The 6,000-nt window shown below is 34.2% G+C and overlaps 1 long non-coding RNA gene across 1 annotated transcript in view; it reads left to right on the forward strand.

Annotated features, from left to right (window-relative positions):
• The window catches only part of LOC306641813, a 141,318-nt gene extending 135,557 nt beyond the window's left edge, over positions 1–5,761 (forward strand). The window contains exon 3 of the long non-coding RNA XR_013758289.1: positions 5,123–5,761. This is a non-coding gene — a long non-coding RNA (uncharacterized lncRNA). The remainder of the gene's footprint in view (positions 1–5,122) is intronic.
• Positions 5,762–6,000: the final 239 nt, after the last annotated feature.

A 6,000-nucleotide genomic window follows, 5' to 3' on the forward strand; every position in this document is an offset into this window, starting at 1 on the left:
GAAAGACTGAGAGAGAATCTAGAAAATATTTATCTTGCTGAGCATGGTGGCACTTACCTGTAATCCCAGTGGCTCAGGAGGTGAATCAGGAGGATCCAAAGTTCAAAGCAGGCCTCAGCAATTTAGGGAGACTGTAAGCAACTTAGTGAGAACTTGAATCAAAATAAAAAATAAAAAGGACTGGGAATGTAACTTAGTAGTTAAGCACCCCTGGGTTCAATCCCCAGGTGGAAAGAAGGAAGGAAGGAAGGAAGGGAGGGGGAGAGAGAGAGAGAGAGAGAGAGAGAGAGAGAGAGAGAGAGAGAGAGAGAGAGAGAGAGAGAGAGAGAGAGAGAGAAGGAAGGAAGGAAGGAAGGAAGGAAGGAAGGAAGGAAGGAAGGAAGGAAGGAAGGAAGAAGAGAGGGAAAGAGGGATGGAGAAGGGAGGGAGGAAGGGAGGGGAAAGAAAGAAAGAAAGAAAGAAAGAAAGAAAGAAAGAAAGAAAGAAAGAAAATTTATTTTATAACCAAGAAGGAATTGGCTACTCTGAAAACCTAACACATATGGGACCAGAGAAAGAAGCAAATGCATCATACTTCATTAAAAAAAAAAAATCAGTAGTATTCATTCCACCTTGCTCTCCCAAATGAGAGGTAGCATACCAATGTAATTGAAAGCCCAGCTTCTGGGCTATTTTGATAAATGAGATTTTAATCCTGATCTCATCACTTCCCATTTTGGAAACGTAGTGCTTATTCTGTAGTCTTAAAAATACAAGTCAATAGACTTCTCTATGAAAATAAAAGGGGGAATATTATCCTTCCTCCTGATTAATAATTATCCTTTCTATATACTCTAAACCGAGGCTTCATAATCTTACACTTTAACATTATACCCCTTTTCTGGTTTTGTACCAGGGCTAAGAAGGAACACTTTCCCCCCACCCCCAAAAAAAGAAAAGGAAAAGAAAAATGCTTTAAAAAATCTGATTTATAGGGGAAAAAAGTCCAAGACCTAAAACATAATTTTCTATAGAAAAAATATAAAGTCTCAATTTAAAAAGTGAATCAAAATAAACCAGAAATATTGAAGAATCCCATTTGAGTGAACACTATAAGATGTATGATATGACCAGATTCTAAAGGAGAAAATTAGGAGGGGGAAAAAATAAAGAGCAATGTAGTTATTTAGTTAAATATTACATTCGTGTTAAATTTCAACATGATATTACATATGTACAAAGGACTAAAAAATGATTTGCACTCAAAATCTCAGTCATAATTTTGTCAGTAAATTATATCTCTTTGACCAAAAAATCCACACACACATGCATACACACACAAAATAAAAACATGTCTTATTTTTACTTTTAAATTGGAAATATTTGTTATATCCTTGCCTAACCTTTTATCTTGATTATTCAATAAATAATGAATACATAAATAATACTGTAAAGTTCAGGGGGGAAAAAAACTTTAAAAAGGATACTTTTTAGAATATTTGTGGATTATTAGTACTTTTATTTGAGGGCAATGAGAATAGTTGAAGTTCCTCTTTAAAGATTAAAATTTGTAATCGAAGTATGGACATAATTATAAGAAATTAAAAACAGCCAGTTTCATCCAACTTGGCCAAATAAGCTATGAAATCACAGGTGTGAGAAAAACAAACCTTATCCAGAGACCTCAGATATCATTTTTACTGATACAGGCAGTTGTTCTCAGTCCAAGAAAATTATATAATAGGTAGATTTTTCAAGCTGTGTACTGTGGTCTGATAATCTTGTGCTTCATTCCCTTCTCACAATGGGTCCTATAATTACTAAATTAACAAAATCAAGCTGAGCTTAGAAATTAACCCTTATTATGTAAGCAGTTGGAAAATACAATCAATACTAGAGGAATAATTTTTAAGGAGACGGTATTATCTGGGTTTAATTTTTCTTCATTGATGAGAATACACAGTTGATTCAGCATGTAATTTGTTCATTGGGTGATCAGCATTTTAATATTTGAATTACTTAGATTTATGAGAAAGAAAATGTTCTCTGACATCTCATTTATTTTTGATGTGTGGTTATTTATTAAGTTTCTTAATCTGGGACTGTGAGATCATAGCCCAATCATCTTCTTAGAATTGATTTTAACACCAAATTACTCTTGGTTCCAGAGAAAGAGACTGCACTTTTAACTCCCCCTCCCCAGCCTTATTAGTATCTCAGTTTGTGCTCAAAACACTCTTGACAATAGGTATGGCAAGGGTCATATTCTTATTTCATAAATGCAATAAACAAGACCAAAAGTGGCTGGCCCAAAGTACTTCCTCATCATGGCTTTGTCTACTAACCCAAAAGGGAAAAATAAATTAATTCTTAATTATTCCAGTGGTTAGACTCTGCAGAGTCAGGGCCCTGATCTGGCTTTAGTAGACAATAACAGTGTTAAGACAGAGGCTAGATGCCACATATCACTGACACTTCAACTTTTGGACTATTATCCATGTTCCTCACTGAACAAAAACATTTTTTTTTCCTTAAAATAATGTTCAGAACTACAAGAGAAATTTATGTTTCAAAGTCAACTGGATAGCTCTCCCTAATAACTTCTCCCAAATTCCCACTAATATTCTTATGCAGACAGAGAAAACTGAAAACTTCAAACACTTGGACTAACCATCAATCTATTTGTAGAATATGAGAAAAATTTCTGCTTGCCAGGAGAGTGATTCCATGTTACTCTATGAGGTAGAGTTTTAATTGCCAGACATAAAAGAATCTTTAGGAGGGGATCATTTTCCTTCGTAAACATTTCCCTGAGCCATATCATTTTCTCCTGTTGAGATTCCTTTTCCTCTTTCAAGAAACCATGTCTCCTTAAATCTCATTAATAATGGTAAACTTTAAAAAAAGATAAAAGGGTTTTTTGTTGTTTTATGAAAACAAATGTTCATGCATTTTTCTCTGAGTCTACCAGATAATACTATTGTGTTTTTCATTTGGTGTAATTTTCCACAGTCTGTACTAAATGAAAAAAAAAAAAAAAAAAGAGGGAGGGCAGAAATTTCTTTTTAGGGGCCTTACTTTTTCAGCCAACCAAAGTACTCTGTGCTCACCATTTCTGTTTCAGCATTTATCAGTCAGAGAACAATTGAGAGGACACTCATTTGAGTATATCACATCTTGGAGGTTAAGATGGGAACAGGGGTGAACGTTTATAAATAATATAGTAAGAAATTAGAAATTTGGGTACAAATAAATGTTAGTAACTCCATTTTTTTATTTCTTCTTCTTAGATATACATGACAGTATAGTGTGTTTTGGCCTATTATACATATGTGGAGTATAACTTTCCATTTTTGTGGTTGTATATGATGTGGAGAGTAACTTCATTCTTTATGAGAAGTAGGCAGTGGGTATAGAAAGAGGCTTCTTCTAGGAAAATTGCACAAGATGCATTTGCTCAATCTGACAAATATATTCTATGTTGTTCACATCTGTCATCTTCACTCAGGAGAAGTTCTGCTATTGTCAGATGAGGCAGAGCACACAGCCAAAGTCACCCCATACTGGGTGTTGATAAGCACTGAATTTAGAAGGGTCTCTATTTTTGATAAGGTGAAATAGAACAAGTTAACCCTAAGTGGGAAAAAAGAAACGTCATTCCTGAAAAGAACTAAAGGGGGAATATAATCATTTCAAATATTTCAAATAATTCTGCTCTTCTTAACAGGGACTGCCTTCAAAACAAATTATTTCACCAGAACCTAACCCACTGTTTATTTCTCAAAGCCTAATCCAACTAGGGGAAGAGAAATACCCAACTCCAGCCCACTCTAGTATTCCATATGGGGAAAGGAAAAGTAATACATTCCAACCAATCTAGCCATTCTCTTCCACAAAAAAAGTGATTCACAAAATAAATTGAAGGACTGGTGAAGTTCAAAGTCCAGGTCACAGACTTATCAAAAGACTGAGACCTAATCATGGGAGTATACAGTGCTTCATTTGTCCCCCCCAAACTTACTAATACATTATTAAAGGACTATTTACTACAGCTCATGTCACCCTCTACATTATGAACAGCTCTTAATAAGATATTAAGCCATAGGAAAAAAGTAAACAGAGAAGCGACACAAAAAGCATTAGACTGAGACTCAAATATGGCAGGAATATTTGAATGATCAGATTACCTTTATTATAAGAAGATATCTAAAGGGTAAAATAGATAGCATGCAAAACAGTCAGGCAAAGTAAGGAGAGTGATGGAAATTCTAACGAACCAAGAAGAAAAACCAGAGACCAAAAATAGTGGAACAGAAAAAAGTAATTGATAAGCTCACTAGGTGACTAGGCTCGGCCAGAAAAGACTGAAGATATGTTAACAGAAACTTACAAACTGAAAATCAGAGAGAAAAAAATTAGTAATAGAATATCCAAGAACTGTAAGAGAATAGAAAAAGTGTAAGTTAGGCATAATGAGAATACCAGAAAAGTGAGAAAAAAAAATTTAGAAGAATAACATTGAGATTCCCCCAACAGACATCAAACTGTATATCTAGGTAGCTCAGAGGACACTAAGCAGAAGAACAGGCAAAAAAAAAAAAAAAAAAAAAAAAAAAAAAAAAAAAGAAGAAGAAGAAGAAGAAATCCACTTAAGCATATCATTTTCAAACTACAAGAAAACCAAAGAGAAAAATCTAAAAAGATGGTAGTGAAAAACACCCAACTAACTTTAGGAGCAATGGTAAGATTTGTATCACGCCCTTTGAAAGTATTAAAAGCAATGAGAATAAATGAAATGTTTATAGTGCTGAGAAAAAAAGAAACAAAAGAAAACCCCAACTTAGTGTTCTCTTATTCTGTGATTAACCTTTAAAGTGCACAAGAGACTTTCTTAGACAAAAAAAAAAAAAAAAAAAAAAAATTTGAAGGAATATTTCGTAATAGACCTGCATTGTAACAAAAGCTAATAGTTCTTCAGAGAGAAGAAAATGACTTTAGGTTGATCTTTATTAAAAAAAAAAAAAAAAAAGAAAGCACATTAGTGAAAAATAAGTGAAGAAAAAATTTTAAAAACTCTTTTTTGTTATTCTTAATTGTTCTAGCAATTAATTGGTCTTTATTATTCTTTTAACCTCTGTATTAGGGTTTTCCAGAAAAACAAATCCAGCAGAATATGTATTTATATAAGAGAAGATTCCTTAGACTGGTTCACATGGTCACAGTGGTCGTAATGTTTGGACATCTTAGTTCAGAAGATGGAGAACCAGGGAAGATCGTATCCATTCAGTTCAAGAAGTCAGAAGCCTCAGAATGAGAGACTGAGGATGCAGTTGGAGGCCTGAGAACCTCTGGAGGGCTTCAGGTTCATGTTCCAGAGTTTAAAGGCTGATGAATGTGGAGTCAGATGTTCAAGAACAGCTGCAACAGAAAACTGCCCACTGCAGAAGAGAGCAGAGAGAGCCATAGGAACTCTTCCTCCACCCGCTGCTCTGCCTGGGCCATCACTGGATGGTGCTCAAGCACATTCAGTCAGCAGACCCACCTGTCAGGATTCTCTTGGAACCTCCTGAAAGACACACCCTGGATTATGCTTTACCAATTCTTAGGCACCCTTCAATCCACTCAAGTCCCTATCCCAAATTGATGACCACAATGTCCATATGTCCACAGAATCTGTCATGATGTCTCTTTTCCATCTTGATATTAGTGATTTGCATGCTTATTAGTCCCTCTAATCTGGCTAAAGATCTTATTAAAAGAACCAAATTTTAGTTTTGTTGATTTTCAATTTTATTGATATCTATTCTAATTTCTATCAAATTAAAAGAACCAAATTTTAGTTTTGTTGATTTTCAATTTTATTGATATCTATTCTAATTTCTATCATTTCTTTTCTTCTCTTCTTTTGGACTGAACTTGCTCTTTGTTTTTAGTTTCCTAATGTGAGATCTTAGATTATTGATTTTATACCAATAATTCTTCTTTTACCTTAAATTCTATCAATTTCTCTCTTAAGTGCTG

The sequence above is a fragment of the Sciurus vulgaris genome (genome assembly GCF_902686455.1).
Source record: "Sciurus vulgaris genome assembly, chromosome: 12".
In the NCBI taxonomy this organism is placed as follows: Eukaryota; Metazoa; Chordata; class Mammalia; order Rodentia; family Sciuridae; genus Sciurus; species Sciurus vulgaris.